The sequence below is a fragment of the Oryctolagus cuniculus genome, chromosome 5, assembly GCF_964237555.1.
Source record: "Oryctolagus cuniculus chromosome 5, mOryCun1.1, whole genome shotgun sequence".
Classification (NCBI taxonomy): domain Eukaryota; kingdom Metazoa; phylum Chordata; class Mammalia; order Lagomorpha; family Leporidae; genus Oryctolagus; species Oryctolagus cuniculus.
The window spans coordinates 57,182,070-57,191,880 of NC_091436.1; the positions used below are offsets into that span (position 1 = coordinate 57,182,070).

Consider the following 9,811-nt stretch of genomic DNA (forward strand, 5'->3'; position numbering starts at 1 on the left):
CTGGAGTTACATGGCCAGTCAAAAGATCCAGGAGTTGACAGGCTGTCTGATATGTGCCACATCCAAAAAGATCTTTTGAAAAAAATTGTATTTATTTGACAGGGTAAGAGAGAGCAAGAGACAGAGGGAAAAAAAGAGACCTTCCATCCATTTGTTTACTCCCCAAATGGATACCTGTAGCTACATCTGGGAGAGGCTGAAGCCAGGATCCAGGAATTCCATTTGGGTCTCCCATGTAGGTCTCCCATGTGGTTGTGTGAGTGGCAGGAGTCCAAGCACTTGGGCCATCTTCTATTGCTCTCCCAGGCTCATTAGCAGGGAGCAGGACATTAGCAGAGCATCAGGACTGGAATCAGCACTCAAAACAGGATGGCAGCCACACACACTGTGCCACAATGCTAGCCACAAAAACGTCTTGCTCTGAGCAACTCATGTAGTCAGTCCCTGTCTGAGAGTGGCTAAATATGTGAAAAAAAGACAAAGAAAATGTGTGCTGTCAAATAGCTTGTCACATATATAGTAAATATTACTCATTTCTTTCTCAAAAGTGCATGACGAACTGTTGTTTGACATGGCATTTTGTAAGAAAAGAAAAACAATAACTACTTATCACCTGATTCTCTAAAAGCCTTTCTTCTCCCTCATCACTCCCCCTTAAGAAGACAGGCTTTACATAAAGACAGCTATCTCGTCCATTGTCCTGTAATGGTTTTTTGCTTTCCTGAACCTTGTCTCAGAGAGATTTCAGCTCAACAGGAGGAAACATTTTAAAACACATTGGGGAGTTAAAGCTTCACAAGGACCCATTTCTGAAAGGGACTCTTTCCTCTTTCACACTCCCTTTCTTGAATGCCTGAGTAGGACAGCATCCCTTCCAGTTTGTGTTGATGTGTGTTTCCCCTTTTCTTGTCACCCTCCTCTGACCCCCTCCATTCAGAAGGCAAGTTGATATCATGAACTCTCGCTGCCTGAATAACTAGAGCGTGTATTTTGCTTTGTTTTGTGTCCATGTATTGTGTTCTTTGTAGCATTTGTCTTTTTTTTGTCACTCAGGTGCAGGCTGATTGGTAAATGGGTTTGTTTCTGATTAATGAACCATTTTTAAGATTTACCTATCTTACTGGAAAGGAAAGGGACAGAGAGAGGGAGAGACAGAGAGATACCACCCATTATCTGATTCACTCCTCAAATGACTGCAACAACTAGGATTAGGCCAGACCAGATCCAAAGCCAGGAACTCCCAAGAGAGTGGAAAGGTCCAAGCACTTGAGCCAACATGTGATTAGAACTGCAAAGGAGTCAGGACTTAAACTGGCATTCTGATACAGAATTGTGTTTCCCAAATGGTGGCTCAACCTGTTATACCACATCACCCACCATTTTTCACATATAAAAATCAGCTGCCCAAGAGATGTCTCTGCAGTGGCCATGTGGTAAAATGGTTCATTGTTTTTGTTGCTATAGAAATATCCTTTATTGGGAGTGAGTTTTTTGCATAGTCCATTAAACCACCACTTGTAACACTAGCATCCCATATGGGCACCAGTCAAGTCCTGGCCACTCCACTTCCAATCCAGCTCCCTGCTAATGCACCACCTGGGAATGCAGTAGAAGATGACCCAAGTGCTTGGGCTCCTGCACTCAGTTCCAAGCTCCTAGTGTCAGCCTGGTGCAGCTCTGGCCATTGTGCCCATTTGGGGAGTGAACCAACACCCCAAGAGGGAGGGAAGATTCTCTCCCTCTCTTTGAAACTCCCTCCCCCTTTCAAATAAATAAGTAAATCTTTAAAAAAAAAATCCTTTGGTGCTTGCTTCGATAGTACACAAACTAAAATTGGAGCTATACAGAGATTAGCCTGACCCCTGTGCAAGGATGACACGCAGATTCATGAAGCATTCCATTATTTTTATTCTGTTCTGCAAAAAGTACACTGTCGCTCCCCCTCTTCGTGGAGGAGCAACACAGGACCCTGCGCTGTTCTTTCGTCTGCTCGGCCCTCCCCGGGTTTGCTGCTGGTTCTTCCCGGGTTGGCTACTATCCCTTCCACCTCCGTGGAAGGGCAGTTCCCCCTGGCCGCATTCTCCACTTCCGCAGGGGAGCGGCACACCGCCGGCCAGTTCTCTCGGGGGCTGCACGGGTTCCCTTAGATGTTCCCCATAGATGTTCCTCGTGCATGCCGTCTCTCTCCTCCTTTATAGTCCTCCTCCGCCAATCCCAACTCTGCTACCCACACGCCGAGTACGCTGCTCTCCAATCAGGAGCAAGTCCTACAGTTAATTGGTTGAACTGGAGGCAGCTGTGCGGAAGCTGTTTACTTCTCTCCCAGCGCCATATTGTGGGAGAGCAGATGCATAGAATAAGTCCTAATTCGAGTAACTTAGTCTAGTCCGGATTGCTCCCCACAGATCCCCCTTTCTTTTTATTTTTTAGCGTTGATACACGCCTGTCTTCGGTGTCCCGCGGCACACACTCTGCTCTACTTGCTAGAGTTGCCACAGGCTCTTACAAGTCCTATCAGGCAAACCGAATCCAAGCCTTCTCATTGCCGTATTGTGGGGGAGACTTATTAGTGTTGGTTTGTGCCTATCTTCGGTGACCTGCAGCTCATACTCTGGTCGAGCTGCTTGCTGGCGCTTACCGCCTTAAATCAGGCAGACCGAATCCAAGCCTCCTAATTGTTGCATTGTGGGGAAGCTTTACTGATGTTAATTCGTGCCTGTCTTCGGTGACCTGCGGCTAGCCGCCCAGGTGCTCATCGCCTCACTAATCGGGCAGACCGAATCCAAGCCTTCTAATTGGCATGTTGAGGGGAGGCCTTATTTTTCTCTATTTCTCTATCTCCGGGCATTCCTATTTCTCCCATTTTACTTCTATCTTCCAGCATTCCTATTTTTCTCACTTTACTTCTAAAACTTCTGTTTCTCTTATCCCTGCGGCTTTCCGGCACCTCGCCCCGCCGGCGGGTTCCCGGCTCTGCGCCGCTTCAGCCCGCGCGCCTCTCTCATCTGCGCAGCTTCCCGGCTTTGCGCGGCTCGGCTTCGCGCGCTCCGCGGTCTCCACGCTTAACCCTTTCGCGTCTAAACCACGGCCTACGCCAGCGTTCCCTATCTATTCACGCCCCGTGCTCTCTCTGCACGCGGCGGCTTCCGCGAGTAACACAGCGTAGCTTGCGTCTCCACCACTAGCATTCAATCTAAGTTCCCCGGGCTAGCCTGGCGAATTCAACCCAGCGTACGTCTCCGCCCCACGATTTGGCTTCCCGTCCTTTGCTCCCCGGGCTAATCAGACGGATCCCAATCTGGCTTACGTCTCAGCTTCTGGTTTCAACTTTTCGCCCCCTATTCCCGGGCTAACTTGAGAATCCCAAAGTGGCTTCCGTTTCCGCCTTGGCCTGCCCCCCGCGGCTTCAATTTCCCTAACATTTTTCTCTACCCGGTATGTTTCCCCAAGCTTTCCTCCAACAATACTCCTCCCTCATTTCTCCTGGCCTCTCCCCACAGTCCGCGTCCGAGTCTGTTTGTTCTAGCTTTCACTTTCGCTTTCGACCTTAGAGATTTCTCCCAGCTTCCCCCCGTAGTCCGTATCCGAGTCTATGCCTAGGCTTTCAATAGCTTCTTCCGGCTCCTTTTTCGTCCGGCTTTTCCCTAGGCTGTTTGCTAGTCTCTCTCTCCGGTATTTTCCCAATTCTTCCCGTTTCTTCCCGTTTCTTCCCTCCTAAGTTTGCTATCCGTCCTAAGTTTCCTATCCGTCAGGTTTCCTATCCGAGTCACGGCACCATTATGTCGCTCCCCCTCTTCGTGGAGGAGCAACACAGGACCCTGCGCTGTTCTTTCGTCTGCTCGGCCCTCCCTGGGTTTGCTGCTGGTTCTTCCCGGGTTGGCTACTATCCCTTCCACCTCCGTGGAAGGGCAGTTCCCCCTGGCCGCATTCCCCACTTCCGCAGGGGAGCGGCACACCGCCGGCCAGTTCTCTCGGGGGCTGCACGGGTTCCCTTAGATGTTCCCCATAGATGTTCCTCGTGCATGCCGTCTCTCTCCTCCTTTATAGTCCTCCTCCGCCAATCCCAACTCTGCTACCCACACGCCGAGTACGCTGCTCTCCAATCAGGAGCAAGTCCTACAGTTAATTGGTTGAACTGGAGGCAGCTGTGCGGAAGCTGTTTACTTCTCTCCCAGCGCCATATTGTGGGAGAGCAGATGCATAGAATAAGTCCTAATTCGAGTAACTTAGTCTAGTCCGGATTGCTCCCCACAGTACACTATGGGAATTGGGAATCCACATGATTAGCTACATTTGGAGGATTGGCTTCACAGCATTCCCCTATTTCTTTGTGACCCATTTCATGGATTATAAGTCTTTAATAAAAATTGTGTGTAAACTTTTTTTTTCAGATTGAAATTATATGAACATTTGATAAAATAAAACCTTGTTAGATTGAGTTAAAAATAGCCTTTATTTTTCTTTCTTATTTTGGAGTAACCTGTGTTCATGTACATGAGGTCTTCAAAATGTAAAATGCACTTTATGACAACATTATGCATAGATTTCAAATATTTTTGCACCAGATAAAATTTTTTTTTTGCTTTCAAACTTTTATTTAATGAATATAAATTTCCAAAGTACAGCTAATGGATTACAATGGCTTCCCCCCCATAACGTCCCTCCCACCCGCAACCCTCCCCTTTCCCACTCCCTCTCCCCTTCCATTCACATCAAGATTCATTTTCGTTTCTCTTTATATACAGAAGATCAGTTTAGCATACATTAAGTAAAGATTTCAACAGTTTGAAATTATTTTTAAATTGTTTTTCCATGAAATTGTGAAGTACCCTCACAAAGCTGTTCAAAGACAGAACAACTAAGGGAAGCCTTATTATCATCTGCTAATCATTGTATGGTTAAATAAAAGAAAGAAAAAATATATATTTTTGCAAAACATCAATGAATAAATGAATAAACAATGTGGCAAATAAGCAAGCACTAGAAACAGTACTGGAAGCAAACTGGACTTATTCCAAACTTTTTTCATATTTTAGAAGAGTTTTTAATATTTTTTCTTCTTCCCGTATCAACACATACTTTTGCTCCTCTACACAGAAGTTTTCTTGCTTCAGCAAACTTTCAAGGTTACCATGCAGACACGGAAAATGTAAGATTGTGCAGGTAGCCTCTTTTAGTGCACAAATATAAATTTAAAATGCCAAATAAAAATAGCCTTTGAACAGCAAACAAACTCTTATAAAAAGAAACTCTTCTTTCATAACTAGAACACCTCTCGTAGGACTAAGTCCTTTGTTAGTAGGATAAATTCTAGAAATTAATTTCAAAGTAAAGACCTCAGTGTTTGCTTTTTTCTTATGAAACAAATAAAATGCTGGCAATGAGTGCAATAATGTGCCACTGTAGTTTAGAAATAGGGACATTTAAGAACATTTGAGGAGACAGGTATGTTTGCCTTGATTGGAACATTACACAATGCATACATGTATGGAAACATCATAGGGTACTGCATTCTGTGAGTTCCTCACTGAATCAGAGAAGAAGGCAGCTTTCGAGCAGGATTCTCACCTCTGGCAGAACAGCAGAATCACCTACAAGTGGCCAGAATGTAAGTTAAAACCTCAGAAAAGAATTGGTATATAAGACATAAAAATAGATTTCTGTGCTCTTTAGAAGCCAATAGATGTTTAATAATTACAGTTTCCCCTATTTTGGGGGGAAGAGGAATGGAGGTGGCATGGGGTTGTTGCTTACCCTGAGTAGATATTCAGTAAATGCTGTTCTGCCAGTCCCACTCCACTTTCAGCCGAAGTCCTGTGGGGCTTAGTTGAATGACGTCTCTACCTGTGAGTAAGCGAGCACGTATATATAACGCTCTGTGTGAATGAAACACAAGATTAGTTCTTTCAAAAATGTTCTGTTGGTTGTGACTAAAGGTAAAAATAAAAACTGCAAGTTTCTGCAAGTGATATAAGTGACTTTTTCTTACAAGGTACCCATTTATAGTTTCCACAGCATTTGTTTGTCTTTCTTGAAAAGTCCTTCATTCAAGGACCACATTGCAACCATGAATCATTTATGTATAATTTGGTGGATGATAGACATTTGAAATTACTGTGACAGGTGTTTTCACATTGTTTCTGCTGATCTGATAAAAAGCATATTGCCAGAAAAGAGTGTGGAGAACTTAAAGTTTCAGAATCAATTTGAAGCACACTTTTGAAATGAGAATTGCTATAAAGAAGCATTTAGGGAAGGGAGGAGGTGAGGATAAAAGTTCTTGAGAAAATGCAGTTGAAAATGCAATTCAGTAAAATAAATTTATTTCTTCAGTGGAGACTATATATAATGTGCTATAACTTATTCACCATTATTATTGTCTTTGAACTTGTTTTCTGCTATCATCCACATGATGGCCCCAGGAAGCCCATAAGAAAACCAGTAAAAACATCTTATGTGTTCCTGGTGAAATACTTCAACATATTTCAAAATAAGAAATGGGAGTTGACTAAGACAAAAACTGAACACTAAAAATTAAAAATACAGAGAAAGAATTTCTTTTATGTAGAATGGTGCATTAGTGCCAGCACTAATCTGTAAAACCAGAAACAGCTGTGTTAAGTAATATATGTGGGAATAAAAATTGTTTTTATATTATTTTTGCTATGGAGGATAACATTCCAAAATTTCATTATTTTTTTAATCTTGACTTAGGAAAAGATTAAAAATCTTATCAAGGAAAATCAAGGAAAACTGCTGTGGCAATTTTAAAAACAAGGATCCCACTCATCTCTCTGCAAGTAGCTCCTTCTCTTTCTTCTGGGTCCTTTCCCTCCTGCACCCTCTCCCAGACAGTTCATCTGCTTTCCCTTAGGCAAAGGCTTTTGTGAAATATGGAAGTAATTATATCCATACAACTATTTCCAGTGATCTTTGTAAACACCCCTTGTATATCAGAGATGCCACCAGCTACTGAAATTTGACTTCAGTTACTTTTTTGAATTTTGGATACAAAGAGCATTAACCAATTCTCTGAATTTGTCGTGGTCAAAATATAATTATCCACAGATGATTTATTAGATTTAAGGCCCTTTCACGAGTGTATTGATGATACAGATCTTCATTATCTAATAACAATGTTCATAAGACGCTTCATTTCCAGCTCCATTTCTCTGATCCACTAATGGGTACTGATTTCAAATTTTCTGCTATTCTAGCTGTAGTATTCCCCTGGAAAGTCAGATTATAATGATACAGCAGTATGAATCAAGATCTTCAGCTACTTTAGTTGCTTAATATTGGTCTCTCTAAATCTTTTCTATTACATTTCAATCATCCATGTAGCTACCAGTAAGTATATGTCTTCAACTCAGTTCCAAGCATAACATTCCATAGCTTAGCATCCTTTCCACTTAGCTCTTTTCTTTACAGAGTTAGTGTGAGAAAACTCTTGAGCCAAAACATGAGACTTCTTGTTCCAGCTAAATGCAATAACCAAATGGGAACATTAGCATTAACACACCCCAACTCAAACATTTTTTAAAATCTTTTTGTATATAACAGTTTGTTCTGTCACTAAAAAGGAGGAAAATGAAGTGCATTTATCATATATGGACTTAATGAATCAAATGGTTCATCCATTTTTTAACAGTGTGGAGAGCATCTGAAATATCCCAATACTGGTCAAAGAAGCAGAGAGTTAATAAAGGAGATAAACATGGTCTTAGCCCTCACAGAGCTTAAAGTCTACTTAGGGACACAAGAAAACACTCATCTCATGGTGTGATAGGGACTGCTACTGGAGAGACCAGAGTTCTAAGGATCTGGAGAGAGGACATCCATAGATAGAATTGTGAGAGAAATCTTCCTGATGACAAATAACATCCAAGCAGAGAGAGAAAGAGACAGAAAGACAGACAAAGGCAAAATTAGCCAGGGTGATTGAGAAGTTGATGTAGACCAAGGAACAAGAGCCTGACCTTTAAATGTTATTGGAAAAACTCTGGCTTAATGAGCAAATAAAGACAGGCCAAAGTGAGGTCAAATAAAGCTCTAGAGCAATTAGGACCCCAGTCATATGGGATCACAACCAGTGAGACACAGGAGGAGGGGCAGCTTGGGAGCATGCAAGAGGTCGTGAACTTTTGGCTTGAGAAGCCTATGGCTAGTAACCAAGTGAGGTTTCTGGTAGTTACAGGCTGCATTAGCAATAAGTAAAGGATGGAATTTTGAAGTTATGGTTTAGCTGGTAAATTTAAATTAAGAGATAGCTGAATAAAAATGCTCAGGATAACTAGCCATCAGGGAAATGCCAATAAAAGCCACAATGAGGTTCCACTTCACTCCAGTTAGAGTGGCTGTTATCCAAAAATAAAAAAACAATGGATGTTGGTGAAGATGTGGGATGAACGGTGCTCTAATACATAACTGTTGGTGGGAATGTGAACTAGGAAAACCATTATGGAAGACAGTATGGAGAGAGATCTGAAGATAGATCTGCCTTATGACTCAGCCATCTCACTCCTGGGAATTTATACTCAGAGGGAATGAAATCAGCATATGAGAGAGCTATCTGCACCACCATATTTATTGCAGCTCAATTCACAATACCTAAGATAAGGACTCGATCCTGATATCCTTCAACTAATGACTACATAAAGAAAATGTGGTGCATGTACATTGTGGAATACTACTCAGCCATAAAAAAGAATTAAATCCTGTCTTTTACAACAAAATGAATTCAACTGTAATCCATATATCATATGTTTTATATGTGGCAGGTAATGTAGAATACAAAAAAGTATATTGCAATGAAACAGCATCTTGTGATACGATTGTTTTCAGTCTTGTGATATGTTTGTTGAATATTATGGTTAGTGATGAATTAATCCTGTGATTATAGAGTAAATTGAAATTATGGTTTGTTTTTTTTTATTTTTTGACAGGCAGAGTGGACAGGGAGAGAGAGGGACAGAGAGAAAGGTCTTCCTTTGCCGTTGGTTCACCCTCCAATGGCTGCTGTGGCCGGCGCACCACACTGATCCGATGGCAGGAGCCAGGTACTTATCCTGGTCTCCCATGGGGTGCAGGGCCCAAGCACTTGGGCCATCCTCCACTGCACTCCCTGGCCACAGCAGAGAGCTGGCCTGGAAGAGGGGCAACCGGGAAAATTATGTTTTTGTAAAAATTAAAACAAGAAGGAAGGAGGGGGACTTAGGAAGGGAGAGGTGTAGGAGGTAAGTATGGTTGTCTTCTTAGAACTGTACCTATGAAATACATGAAACCTGGTCTCTTTATATTAATAATTTTGTTTAAATATTATCCCAAAAATAAATACAATTTAAATTTGGGAAAAAGAGCTAGCTGAATTTATCAAAAAGTTTTGCCTGTTTTATTAGAAATTTATTTGACTTATTTCCTCTTGTCCATTTATAATTCACTAGTGCTATATCTGTAGCCCTTTTTCTTAAGAAATTTCAAAGTTACATGTTTACAAATGCTATTGATGTGTTGACTTGTTCTTTTCTAATTACTCATCTTTAATGTCTCTGTGCTTTTTCCAACCATGAGCTGACAGAATTGAAAATGCTGGGGTCGGCCATGAAGAAGTACAAAATAAAAAATATAAAAATAGGCTCTAGTGTTACATTAAAAGAGTTGATTCTGTGGAAGTTTAATTCCCCATGCTTGTCAAAAGTTGTTAAAACACTGCTTGCCTTTTTTGAATATAAAATGTAGGCAGACATGTACTAATATATCAAAAAATGACACTTTGTCAAAGAGGGCTTTCATGGGAGAATGTTCTGAATAA

The 9,811-nt window shown here is 41.8% G+C and overlaps 1 non-coding gene across 1 annotated transcript; it reads left to right on the forward strand.

The window, feature by feature from the left end:
• Positions 1–1,803: 1,803 nt before the first annotated feature.
• On the forward strand, positions 1,804–1,907 carry LOC127493323 (U6 spliceosomal RNA). Its single transcript, XR_007923380.1, has one exon. It is a non-coding gene; the product is annotated as a U6 spliceosomal RNA (small nuclear RNA).
• The last annotated feature ends 7,904 nt before the right edge of the window (positions 1,908–9,811 follow it).